This window comes from Hippopotamus amphibius, chromosome 11 (assembly GCF_030028045.1).
Source record: "Hippopotamus amphibius kiboko isolate mHipAmp2 chromosome 11, mHipAmp2.hap2, whole genome shotgun sequence".
Taxonomy (NCBI): Eukaryota; Metazoa; Chordata; class Mammalia; order Artiodactyla; family Hippopotamidae; genus Hippopotamus; species Hippopotamus amphibius.
The window spans coordinates 7533966-7546103 of NC_080196.1; the positions used below are offsets into that span (position 1 = coordinate 7533966).

The 12138-nt window shown below is 49.7% G+C and overlaps 1 protein-coding gene across 11 annotated transcripts in view; it reads left to right on the forward strand.

Moving 5' to 3' along the window:
* The first annotated feature begins 1579 nt into the window (after positions 1-1579).
* Positions 1580-12138, forward strand: part of LOC130831390 (N-acetyllactosaminide beta-1,6-N-acetylglucosaminyl-transferase-like) — a 135585-nt gene continuing 125026 nt past the window's right edge. For 8 of the 11 annotated variants that reach the window (XM_057699455.1, XM_057699448.1, XM_057699450.1 and 5 more), the window contains exon 1: positions 1580-1918. The gene's annotated coding sequence lies outside the window, so the exon portion shown is untranslated. Of the gene's footprint in view, positions 1919-8433; positions 8602-12138 lie in introns of those variants that run through there. The other 3 variants (XM_057699451.1, XM_057699457.1, XM_057699453.1) reach the window with 1 other exon arrangement.

Genomic DNA, 12138 nt, shown 5'->3' on the forward strand with positions numbered 1-12138 from the left:
AGGCCCTTCTAACTGTCCCCCCTGCCTTTAATCTGGCGTCTCTTTGCTCTGTGTGTGTTTGTGTGTGTGTGTGTGTGTGTATGTTGTAACTTCTAGAGCCTCACTTTTAAAAAGATGAGTGGATAGTCAAGATCATTTATATAGGGCAGTTCTTCTGAGTCTTTGTTTACCTTTGCCCAATTACCTGGTTTCTTTCTCCACACCTGACCTGCCCTAGTACCCTCCCAAACATGAGCATGCAACTTTTTTCCAAGATGGATTCCAGCCCAGGGGCCTATGGGAGGCTTGGCATCCTCTATTATGGGGTGGCAACCTCTCCTTTTTGACTCCAAGGAGACTCTCTGCACACATATAGTCGGGGAGGTCTCCTTGATGTCAAGAATGAGAAACATGTGGGGCTTCCCTGGTGGCGCAGTAGTTAAGAATCCACCTGCCAATGCAGGGGACGTGGGTTCGATCCCTGGGGCGGGGAGATCCCACATGCCGTGGAGCAACTAAGCCTGTGCACCACAACTACTGAGCCTGTGCTCTACAGCCCGAGAGCCACAACTACTGAGCCCGTGTGCCGCAACTACTAAAGTCCGTGCGCCTAGAGCCCGTGCTCCGCAACAAGAGATGCCACGGCACTGAGAAACCGGCTCACTGCAACGAAGAGTAGCCCCTGCTCACCACAACTAGAGAAAGCCCGTGCGCAGCAACCAAGACTCAACACAGGCAAAAGTAAAATTAATTAATTAATTAAAAGTAAAGAAACGTATGGTCTCTTTATCTTTTATCCGGGCAGGACGCAGCTCCTCTCTGCCCCTGCTGTTACTATTATCTGAAAGTGTCCACTGGAGGCCAAGTCCAGCTATTTACCCTGTCCCTGTTGTTATTTCTATTTGGAAGTGCAAACAGGAAGCTGGCTGTAGATGTCAAACCTGGAGCCCATCTATCTCCTGCCTGAACATGAAAATAAAGATCATAAGAAATAGCTAAAAGAATTGTCCTGGGAAGCATGAGTTTAAAGAAAAATAATACCGCTATGTTCACTATATACCTTAAAGTATTTTCTAGTTTTAAAATTATGTGCCTATATTATAGTGATAAAATACATTTTAAAATAAAACATCAGGTACTTCCCTAGTGGTCCAGTGGTTAAGAATCCACCTTTCAAAGCAGGGGACAAGGATTCGATCCCAGTTGGGGAACTAGGATCCCACATGCCACAGGGCAACTGAGCCCTCGCACCGAAATGAAAGATCCCACCTGATGCAGCCAAAAATAAAATAAATAAATACATATTCTTTATAAAAAAAAAAAACAGCAAAGATTTGATTTGGGTTTTGGCTTTTTTCCACAGATGTTAGAGATTTTCAGGCACGGTTTGATCTGGGGCCCATCTCCATTTTTCTTCTACTCAAAGTGACAACCACATAAAGTATATAAGACAAGAGGCTGAATATATTTGGAACTGCCCACACCACAGGAACAAAAGCCCTGGGTGTGGCTGGCAGAATTGTTTCATAGAGCCCTGAAACAGGAAATTACTTCATTTTGTCTCCAGCTACTGAAGTCAGATGTGAATATATTTCTGGAAAGTTGGAGCGTGCTGGAGCTAGATGAGTACTGTGGTTGTCTTCAGTGTAAGGGGTGGGGGGTGGGGGGGAGGTGGTTTAGAATGTGGAAAGAAATGAAGAAATAAGACTGCTGGAAGAGAGAATGGAATAATTTTAGTGCCTAAGGACCAAACTGGCTCCTGAGAAGTCTCTTTACATTAAGGTGATACATACTGAATCAAGCCCTGAACTCTCTGCAGGGCTACATGCCCTCTAGACTCCTCTGGAGACTGGCTCTGTTCCTGTTTTTTCGACCAAGCTTCTTTCACTTCCACATCATCTTCCATCAGTTCCATGGACACCCACCAGCTTCCCTCTAGGTAAGAAGGCCTCCCCTTGGGGATCTCAGTCCATGATGGCCTGCTTCCTGCTCCAAGGCCTGAAGATGCTTTCAGGGCTGTACAAGGCCTTCTGGTCAGGAACGGGGAAGGCCCAGCAGGACATTTGGAGTAAAGGGGGTGAATGTGAAGTCACAGAGTCGTGTCATGGGCTGATCACGTGGGCAATGTGCTTTCTCAAGGATCCTGTGGGCAAAGATACCCTCTAGATATTTCCTCACAGGAGGAGAGGAAGCCTCAATCCAAATAAGAGAAACTAAGGGGTGGAATTTAAGATTTTTTAAAGTAGAAAAAGAGGAAACGGAAAAGAAAAAGGAAAAAAGAAATGTTTTGCTTTTCTCTCATAAAAACATATTTAATTGCTTTACAGGGATGTACACAGCTAACGCATAATACTCCCTCCATGCAAAAAGTGACCAATAGATGCCTCCCCCCTTGTTTTCACTTGGTTACTCCTCCTCTGCTTCCTCGTTCCCCCCACATTAACTCTCCCTCCATCCTCAGCCCCCCCCAGGTAGCTGATGTAACATCTATATAACCTGTCATGTATTTCTTCACATATGTAATGGTTAGTTTGATGTGTCAACTTGGGTAGGTTATAGTACCCAGTTATTTAATCCGACACTAGTCTAGGTGTTGCTGTGAAGGCGTTTTGTAGATAATGTTTACACCTACAACCAGTTGACTTTAGGTAAAGGAGATTACCCTCAATAGTACAGGTGGGCCTCACCCAATCAGTGGAAGGCCTTCAGAGCCCAAACCGAGGTCCTCTCAGGACAGCAACATAAAAATTCTGCCTGGGTTTCCAGACTGGCGCCCTGCCCTACCGGCTTCAGACTTATCAGCCCCTGCGGTCACCTGAGCCAATACCTTAAAATAAAATTCTGAACAGCCCTGGCTGATATAATACTTGCTCATTTAATCATATAGATTTTAATGTACTGATACAGATATAGAGACGTTTAATATCTTTTGATTTGAAAAAATGAGAGGATATCGTAAATATGTTTCTTCATCTTGCTTTTTCTCATCAATATGTAAGAGGCTGCCTAACACTCGATGGAGTGCATATGAAACATGAAACATAGCTCATTGAGTCGTTCTCCTACTAATAGAAAATCACTTTGCTTAATTTTTTTTTTCCCACTATGAACAATGCTACAACAAATATCATTGTGTGTGTATGTGTGTGTGGACAGATGTGGAAACATTGATAGGGGAGCAAGGGTCTTGGCCCCACCCCTAGCCAGGGATCCAAGGCCTGTGCTCATGTATGGTTAACATGAGGGGGGGTGAGGGAAGACTTTTCTGAGACTCCTTGACACAGGTACCCAGTGCACTGTGAATCTGAAACATGTTGGTGAAGCCTTAATGGGAGCTAAGTTTAGATGGGGAGGATGGGAATGGAATGGTTGATGGGATTAAGATGAAAGTTTGGGGAATTCCCTGGTGGTCCATTGGTTAGGACTCTGTACTCTGCTGAGGGCCCAGGTTCAATCCCCGGTCAGGGAACGAAGATCTCACAAGCTGTGTGGTGTGGCAAAAAAAAAAGTTTGAATGAAATTGGGATTTTCAAACAGATTTTATGTGAAATGGTCATGGCTCCTTTACCTGAATGCCTTGTTGGGATGAATATGACGTCCTTCTTGGCATTGCTTCTCCTCCCTAAGTTTGTAAAACAGAAGGCATGTAAGTTTGCCCTCGGGCCAGTCGTGATTGGACATGCTGAACAGGAACCACGGGAATTGCTGAGTTCATACAGTGATTAACACAAGATAGAGGGACTTCCAGGGTGGCGCAGTGATTAAGAATCCCCTCTAGGGCTTGCGCAATGCAACCAGTGAGACTGAGTGCTGCAACTACCCACGCCTAGAGCCCGAGCTCTGCAACAAGAGAAGCCACCACAATGAGAAGCCCGTGCACTGAAACTAAGAGTAGCCCCCACTCACTACAACTAGAGAAAGGCTAGGGAACAGCAACAAAGACCCAACACAGCCAAAAAACCAACCCACCCCCCAAAAAAAACACCAATACAGAACGCCTGATTGGCAAAAGGAGATTACCACTTTAATTAACGACATGCTAGAAGCTAGAGGGCTGGTACCAGTGAATTCTCTGCACGGTGGCCCTGTGTGGCGCGGGACAGAGCTGGAGGGCTCATGAAGATTCACAGCAGACTATCGAGGCTTAACTAAGGTGGTGTTGCCCAAGCCTCAGCTTCACTACACAAAAAATACAACAGGCTCAAGAAGGCTGGGACTCTGATTAATCTCTAGAATGCTTTCTTCTCAAAAAAAGAGTTTCTGGGGCTTCCCTGGTGGCACAGTGGTTAAGAATCCGCCTGCCAATGCAGGGGACACGGGTTCAATCCCTGGTCTGGGAAGATCCCACATGCCTCAAAGCAACTAAACCCATGTGCCACAGCTACTGAGCCTGCGCTCTAGAGCCCATGAGCCACAACTGCTGAGCCCATGTGCCACAGCTACTGAAGCCTGCTCACCTAGAGCCCGTGCTCCACAACAAGAGAAGCCACCGCAATGAGAAGCCCACGCACCACAACGAAGAGCAGCCCCTGCTCACCACAACTAGAGAAAGCTGGCGCCCAGCAATGAAGACCCAACACAGCCAATAAATAAATAAAGTAAAAAAAAAAAAAAAAAAAAAAATAAAGCTCTACCTATTAAAAAAAAAGTTTCTGTTTCAAACTCAAAAAGAGCCGACCATAGTCACATGAGAAGGACCCCAATTTATGTTCACTGTCCTGTCACAAGATTATCTGAACTCACCAGTTTACTGTCATAATTTGGTCAGAAGGGATTTGGCCTTGTGGCAGGTCTCGCATGTAAGACTATAGGGTATTGATGATATTACAAACATATTGGAAACTGAAGAGCAAGCTAGGACTGACTTGAGTGCAGTGATGGGTCACATGACCAACCAAAGCTGGTTAATAAATCCAGCAAAGATTCAAAGGCCTGCCTAAACAGTGAAATTCTTAGGAATGTCATGGTCCAGAGCCATTCAAAATATTTCATAAGAGACTGAAAAGAAACTGCTGTCACCACTCACCCTTAGGACCCAACAAAAACTCCAGACGTTGGTTAGCTTACTTGGATTCTGGAGAATGTATATTCTACATTGGAAATCCTCTAGATCCTACCTGTAAGACTACCCAAGGGAAAGCCATATTTGAGTGAGGATCTGAGTAAAAGCAGGCTGTATCTGAATTACAAAAAGTGATGGCTCTCTTGAGATCCCCTTGGGATCCCCACTCAAATATGATTTTGGAAGGGTCTGCCTCTCCCGCTCCTGCAGACCAGAGCCAATGGCAAAAGCCCATGAGCGCCTACCAGTGGCAAGCGTTGGGATCTTGGACCAGAAAATTTCCGAATTCTGCCTCACAGCACACACATCAGCTGAGAAACAATTACCAGTGAGATACTGGGCATTGATTTAGACTGCCTTAATGACTGTAGATCAGCAAAAATCATGAAACTTGAAATATCCATAACGTCTTGGTGATATCAGAGAAACACTCTAACTAGGAAGGCAGTGCTCAGAGGAGCTCCTTAATAAAATGGAAATGGTTTACACAGGAGAGTGCTACCAGGGGAACACAGGGAGGTTCTCACCACACCCACACGTGGCAGCTTCTTTTCCCCATGACTCACTTTAGAACCACTTGAAGAGCTGCTGCGACCTATTGCCATGTGGAAAGTGACTGTATGAACACCTCTTGACTGAGCAACAAAGAGCTGCCTGGTTTACAGATGACAGTTGCAAGATGAATAAACAGTATCCTGTCTGGAAAGACTGATTATTCAATGGGCTGAACTGCATGCTGTTTTCCTACCAGCAATGGAAGAACTGAAGCATAGAAAAAGCTCCTACGTTTGGGTTTTCACTGACTCACCTGCAGTAGCTAATGGCCTGTTCATGTGGTCAGGTAGTTGCACAGTGGAAAACCGGACTGTTAAAGGGATGCTCACATGAGGTGTGGCCCTATGGAGAACATTCTGAGAATTTAAAAGGCATGTTGTTTCCCCAACTTTAAGATATAATTGACATATAATATTGTGTAAGTTTTCAAACTGTATGGTGTATTGATTTGATACACATTGCAAAATGATTATGACCGTAGCATTAGCTAAAACCTCCATCACATCACATAAGTACCATTTCTTTTTTATGGTGAGAACATTTAAGATTTCCTCTTTTAGCAATTTTCAAGTATACCATACAGTATTATTAACTATAATCATCATGTTATACGTTAGACTCCCAGAACGTATTCACCTCAAAACTGGAAGTTGGTACCCTCTGTCCATCACTCCACCCCTGCCACCCCGCAGCCCCTGGTAACCATCACTCTACTCTCTGTTTCTGTGACTTGGGCTTTTGCAGTTTCCACATATAAGTGAGATCACACAGTATTCGTCTTTCTGTGTCTGGCTTATTTCAGTTGGCATAATGCCCTCAAGATCCAGCACAGCCTCACCACCACGTATCATCCCTTTTTGAGCTAACCATGCTAACAGGTGTGAGGTGATCTCTCAGTGTGTGTGTCTGTTTGTTTGCCTACCTATTTATTTATTCAATTTTTGGCTGCGTCAGGTCTTAGTTGCGGCACGTGGGATCTTTTGTTGCAGCACGCAGGCTTCTCTCTAGTTGCGGCACAAAGCCTCAGTACTTGCAGCACACGGGTTCTCTAATTGCGGTGCAGGGCTCCAGAAGCATGGGCTTAGTTGTCCCGCGGCATGTAGGATCTCAGTTGCCCCACCAGGGATTAAACCCTTGTCCCCTGCATTGGAAGGTGGATTCTTAACCACTGCACCACCAGGGGAAGTCCCTACCTTGAACTTTTTGTTAGGTAGATTGCCCACCTTCACGTCACTTAGTTCTTTATCTTGTTCCTTTGTTGGGAACATATTCCTGTGTCACTTTATTTTTCTTAATTTGCTGTCTTTATTTCTAGGTATTTGGTAGGTTGGTTACATTTCCTGATCTTGGAGATGTGGCCTTTTGTAGGAGACGTCCTATGCATCCCAGCACCACAGTCGCCTCTGGTCATTAGAGCTACATGCTCTAGGGCTGCTCTCTATGTGGGCAGCGTGGGTCCTTCTATTGCGGCAGGCTGACCGCTGTGGGTGGTCTGGTAGGTGTGGCTGGGCCCCCGTCTGGTTGGGGTCCTGCCTTGTGTGGAGGCTGCCAACCACGGGTCGGCAGAGCCTGGTCACGAGGTGGCTGGCTGCAGAGTCCCAGTGGGTCCCAGAGCTAGTGCTGACCCACTGGTGGGCAGAGCCAGGTTCTGGGGTGGGTGGTTGTGGACCAGGTTTCCTGGATCCAGGGTCAGCCTCCCTGGTGGGTGTGGACGGTTCACGACATGGCTGGCTGTGGGGTCCCCGGGGTCCCAGAGATGATGCTGGCCCTCTAGTGAGTGGGGCTGGATGCGGGTGCTACTGGGTGAGGGGTACAAGGTCTCTCAGAGCTGGTTGGTCTGCTGGTGGGTGGGGCTGTGTCCCCGGGGGTCCTGGCGCTGGTGTTGGCCTGTGAGTGGGCAGGGCCAAGACCCAGAGTCTCTGGCTGCAGGGCCCCAGGGAGTCCCCAAACCAGTCTCAGCCCACTGGGGGGTGGGGCCAGACCCCAGGGCTGCTGACCGAGGGGCCCACGCTGCCCCAGAGCTGGCGCTGGCCTGGGGTGACCGGGCTGGGTCCAGAAAGGGCAGCTCGTGGGGCTGGTGGCTGATGTCTGCCCCAGCGTGGGTGCGGCCAGAGCTCAGGGGACCTAGGGGGGATTCCCTCCCACTGGCGGGTGGAGCCAGGCCCTGGGCTTCGTTTGGCCCACCGGTGGGCAAAGCCAGATCCCAGGATCTCTGGCTGCAGGGCCCTGGAGGTCCATGAGGTTGTGTGTCAGCCACTGGCGGGTGGAGCCAGGGCCCGGAGGCTGTTGGGGCTGTTGCCTGCTTCCTGGTGAGTGGGGCTGGCTCACTGGATTCGGGGCGGGGCCCTGAGCTCTCCGGTGGACAGGGTCACAGCCAGGGTGGCTGTGGGTTCAGGGGATCTTAAGACAGCAGGCCTGGGACTTTCCTGGTGACGCAGTGGTTAAGAATGCCTGTCAATTCAGGGTACACGGGTTCTAGCCCTGTTCCAGGAAGATCCCACATGCCACAGAGCCACTAAGCCCAAGAGCCACAACTCCTGAGCCTACGTGCCACAACGACTGAAGCCCACACACCTAGAGCCCATGCTCTGCAACAAGAGAAGCCACTGCAATGAGAAGCCCGTGCACGGCAATGAAGAGTAGCCCCTGCTCGCCGCAACTAGAGAAACCCTGTGTACAGGCAGCAGCGAAGACCCAATGCAGCCAAAAATAAATAAATTAATTAATTAAAAAAAAAAAAGACAGCAGGCCTGTTGGTGGGTGGGGCGGTGTCTCTGCCTAGCTCGCCGCTTGGCCTGAGGCATCCCAGTTCTAGTGCTGATAGGCCAACTGGCAGGGCCAGTCCTTGCACTCAGAAGCTAGAGGGAGAGTTCCAAAATGGTGCTCCCAGCACCGGTGTCCTCATGGTAGAGTGAGCTCCCCTAAATGGCTGCCGCAGCGTCTGTGACCCCAGTGTGAGCTCCGATTGCTTCCTGCCTCTCGGGGAGGCTCTCCAGGATGAGCAGGTGGGTCTGACCCAGGTTGTTTTCAAACGCTTGCTTCTGCCCTGGGTCCTGGAGCGTGTGAGATTCTGTGTGCACCCTTTACGAGTGGACCTTCGATTTCCCGCAGCCTCTGGGACTTCTGAAGCTAAACCCCATTGGCCCTAAAGCCAAATGTTCTGTGGGCTCATCTGCTCTGTGCAGGACCCCCGAGCTGGGCCTGATGCGGGGCTCCGACACTTGCAGCTGTGTTTATCCCATCTGAGGGTCATCCCTGCAGGTGTGGGTCTCGGCTATACCATGTCTCTGCCCCCCTACCCGTCTCCTTGTGGTTCCTTCTTTGTATCTTTGGTTGTAGAAAATCTTTTCTGCTAGTATTCCAGTTTTTCTCACCAGCAGTTGCTCTGTAAACGGTTGTAATTGTGTTGTGCCCACGGGAGGAGGTGAGCTCAGGGTCTTCCGGCCCTGCCATCTTGGTCCCTCCTGGGCAGATGTCCTCTTTGGTTCTTTTTTATGTTTTCTCTTTGTTGAACTTCTCATTTTGTTCTTTTTTTTTTTTTTTAATTTTTTCATTTATTTGGTTGCACCAGGTCTTAGTTGCGGCACGTGGGTTCCTTAGCTGTGGCATGCAAACTCTTAGTTGCAGCATGCGTGTGGAATCTAGTTCCCTGCCCAGGGATTGAACCCAGGCCCCCTGCTTTGGGAGCTCAGGGTCTTAACCACTGCGCCACCAGGGAAGTCCCCTCACTCTGTTCTTGGATGATTTTCCTGATACTGTTAAATGGTTTATCTGTGTTCTCTTGTAGTTTTCTGAGCATCGTTAGACAATTATCTTCAATTCTTTGTAGGGCAATCCCTGGCTCTCCATTTCTTTGGGGCCAGTGACTGGACGTTTACTGTCTTCCTTTGGTAGACTCTTGTTTCTCTGGCTCTGCACATTCGAAGAATCAGTCCCCTCTTTCAGACTTTATGGACTGACTTCAGTAAGGATAGACTTTCACCTGCAGGTAGGGATACGCCGCAGTGGGCTGTGACCCCAAGTCTAGGGGTGCGGAGAGCCAAGAATAGAGGCCTAGGTGTCTGGGGGTTGAGGTTGTAATGTCTCTTCAGCTCAGGTTGCTGGGGTCCCCGGCACCGACAACTGTGTGGTGCTTGGCAAGTGCTTTGGGGGGGTCCTCAGTGGCTGCAGAGGCTGTTGGGGTCCTCGGTGGTCCTTCAGGTCCAGTGGCCAGGAACGAGGGCAGGCAGTGATGGTGGCCAGAGCTGGCAGTGTGTATACACTCAGGTGCTGGGCCAGTGTAGTGGCAGGGGTTGGATGCAGACACACACGTGGTGGTGGGAGGCGGGGCCAGCAGCAAAGGCAGGACCAATGGGGGGGTGACTGGCAGCTGGTGGGGTGTGGCTTGCCACAGATGTACAGCAGTGGAGGACAGGAATGGGGCTGGAGCCGGGGCCACGCGGGTGCCTAGGTGGAGGGGCTTGGGTTTTTTTTGTTGGGATTTTTCTTTTTTCTGTTTGCTGTGCCTCAAGGCTCGCAGGATCTTAGTTCCCCCAACCAGGGATCAAACCCAGGCTCCCTGCAATGGAAGTGCGGGGTCCTAACCATTGGACCACCAGGGAAGTCCCTGGAGGGGCTGGTTTTATGTGAGCCCTGTAAATATGGACAGAGAGAGAAGACAGGGCTTGACTTGGGTCCACAAACAGCCACAGGGGCCCTGGCTACCAGGCATGTTTAATTCACAGCCCTGGCCACACAGCCTCCCCAAGGCAAGCGCCCACTTGGGCAGCTGGTGATGGGTGTCTGGTAGGCGGATCTAAGGGCACAGCTGGAGGCACTAGCCCCAAGTGCACTCGATGCTGGGGGTCAGCTGTGGGGATCCAGGCTGGCATCCTCCACCCACAGGGCTGCAGAGGCCTGGGCTGGGCTGGCTGCCGGTGTGGGGTGTGGTTCCCAGGCTCCAGGGTGGGGTTGGGGGAGGCAGGGAGGGAGCAAGGAGGGACTCAGGTGGCTGGCGTCAGCACACGTGAATACCTGGAGGGGTGGGAAGCTGAGGCCATCTTCGGGGGCCCACAGGGAGCTGTGCTGGTCCCTGGTTCCTTCTTCAGTGGCAAAAGCTGCCTGGTTTGCCTGTGTAGCAGGTCATAGAATCACGATTGCTCTCACTGCCTTTGGTATCCTGCTTCTCTTCCTTGTTCTAAGCCACCTCTGCTCTATGTCTCAGGTTTGCACTCGGAACGGGATGAAATTGAAGCAGGACCTTTGTATGGTGCCCCAAAAGGCTGGGGAAACTGGTCCCTCACCCTGCTCTTCCCTTCCTGGCAACAGGAACTCTTTCTTCTCTTGGTGCTGAGAAGTGCCAGCCTGGGGATGGAGTGAGGCAGGCAAAATTAAGCTCTCTTCCTTCTCTTTGTGTGCAGTTATTCTTGGGTGTGTTGTTCTACTCTGTTGCTGAAGTCTTTGTTTTTGTTCATGGGTAGCTGTTTAATTGTTGACCTTTGCGGGGGGGGGGGGGGCAGAGGCTGGTGTCTCCTATGCCACCACCTTGGTGACATCATTCTAAGGGGCACATTAAGTAGGACATGTCATTGTCCACCAGAAAAACTCCCTTCTTGGGAATTCCCTGGCAGTCCACTGGTTAGGACTCTCTGTTTCCTCTGCAGCATGCAGGGGGTATAAGTTCGATCCCTGGTTGGGTAACTAAGATCCTGCATGCCTCTCATCATCGCCAGAAAGGAAAGGAAAGGAAAGGAAAGGAAAGGAGAGGAGAGGAGAGGAGAGGAGAGGAGAGGAGAGGAGAGGAGAGGAGAGGACAAGAGAAGAGAAGAGAGAAGAGAAGACAAGACAAGACAAGAAAAGACAAGAGAAGAAAAAGAAAAACTCCCTTCTAGGTTTGGAAGGTGATTGGAACCACCAAGTGGACCTTTTGGACAGCTGGGTCCGTGAAATGAGCAGGTGGACATGGGGCATGCTGCAGCAGCGCAGAGATGGACTGAAGTCAGACACCCTCTGAGGCACAAAACAATAACCAGAGCTGTTCTGTCAACAAGAGAGGCAGCGACTGCAGATGGCTATGTGGGAAATTCCCGGGGGGAAGGCCTTGCACACAGCTGGGGCAAATGGACTGCACTGGACCAGTGCCAGCAGCCCGTGGGAGCAAAAACAATAATAGATGCTCACTCTGGAATGGGCTTTGCATACTCAGTGGTAGACACAAATGCTCAAAATACTGTTAAAGGATTGGAACAGAAGATCCTTACCCATTTGGGCTGCCAAGTTACATTTCTTCAGACCAACGGATGTCCTTTCTAGCCCATCATATTCAACAGTGTCCCGTATCAAATGGGCACATGGCATTGCATATCCTTATTAGAGCAATGGTTTAATGGAGGAGCAGAACAGTTGACACATTTGTTGTCTAAAACAGAGGGGAGGGAAAGGCATGAAGGGTTGGCTCACATACCTTCTCCAGTGTGTCCTCACACTCAGCATGAGGGGCCCTCAGGGAGGGTCAACGCCAGATAGATTCCTCCGCTATGGGGCAGGGGACGGATGTGTGAGAG